Source organism: Aptenodytes forsteri, unplaced genomic scaffold, assembly GCF_000699145.1.
Source record: "Aptenodytes forsteri isolate BGI_AS27 unplaced genomic scaffold, ASM69914v1 Scaffold428, whole genome shotgun sequence".
NCBI lineage: Eukaryota > Metazoa > Chordata > Aves > Sphenisciformes > Spheniscidae > Aptenodytes > Aptenodytes forsteri.
Genome location: NW_008794177.1, coordinates 886,835 through 888,042, shown reverse-complemented (window position 1 = coordinate 888,042; position 1,208 = coordinate 886,835). Strand labels below are relative to the sequence as shown.

The window sequence follows — 1,208 nt, the reverse complement described above, 5'->3', positions numbered from 1 at the left end:
CTGCTCCCCAGCCCCCGCTGCTTATTTTTACTGCCCCCGCCCCGCGCCGTCCCGCTCTGTACAGTGCTTGGGGTGTAGTTTTGTATGGACAATGCGATACAGAATAAAGTCGTGCTGGGCTGCAGCGCCTTCGCCCCCCCGGCCCCACGGGGTCCCCCATCTCCCCCCGGGTTCTGTGGCCGCACTCCTGCCCCATCCCCGTGGTCCTGCACCCAGGAAGGCGGCAGCAGCGCCTGCAAGCTCAGGGATGGGGAAGGGGGGGAAAAAACCCACAGCACAGCACGGGGTGCGGGGCAGTGGGAATGGCAGCGCCATGGAACGGTCCTGGTGTCACCGGCTGCGGTGGCCTTGTGCCGGCAGGGCTGTGCAGAGCCCCCCCAGAGTGGGGAGTGGCTGCACCCACGGGAGAAACCCTGCAGGGAGAGGGAAGGACAGGCAATGATGCTCCAGGGCCTGTGGGCACGTGTGCACATGTGTGTGCACACACCAGCCGTGGGTGTGCAAGGGCTACCGGGAGGCAGCTGTGCTCTCTGGGGTGGTGCGGGTCCCGGGTCTCCCCGGGCAGCTGCAGCCCCTGACCCAGCAGGGATCCCCCCCTCACTCGTCAAACCCTTTCTAGCATCTCTGATTCCCAACATTTCTCATTTTTCCTGCCTTTCCCCAAAATTTGTGGGCAGTAGGTTGTGGCCAAGCCCTCCCCGGGGTATGGACCCCGTGTCCACCTCCCTGCACCCCGCACCCCTCTGCAAATCATTTCCCCAACTAATAAAACTCAACCAGACGGCAATGCCCCGCTTGCATCAGCTGCAGTGCAGGCAGTGCTCCTGTGTGTCCTGCCTTCATTTTAAGCAGCTGAACCCCCCCAGCTCCTGCCCATCACCGAATCGGTCCCAGGTCCCTCCTACTCTTGATTTGGGTCTGTAACACACGGTTTTATCCACAGCCATGGAAAGCCATGCCCCCTTCCCCAGGCACCCCAGGGCCCCTGAGCTGGGTGTCACTGTCCCCCCGAGGGAGACGGTCACTCTGGGAGGCCCCGACTGGAGCCGGTGACCCAGCAAGTGCCACATCTCGTGACGCTTTCCCCGGTGGCTGCTGCCCCACGGCTGGCACTTGCGGTGCTGCCCCGCTGCCCCCTCCTCGGGCGGCTGCACCCGCCTGCCCCGCCCTGCCTGGGTGGCAAAGGAGCTGCCACCGAGCAGGGATGT

General features: G+C 64.6%; 1 protein-coding gene across 1 annotated transcript in view; it reads left to right on the top strand.

Annotated features, from left to right (window-relative positions):
- Window positions 1-1,208, top strand: part of LOC103903518 (zinc finger protein 282-like) — a 31,495-nt gene that overhangs the window by 3,246 nt on the left and 27,041 nt on the right. The gene's annotated exons all lie outside the window — the stretch shown is intronic.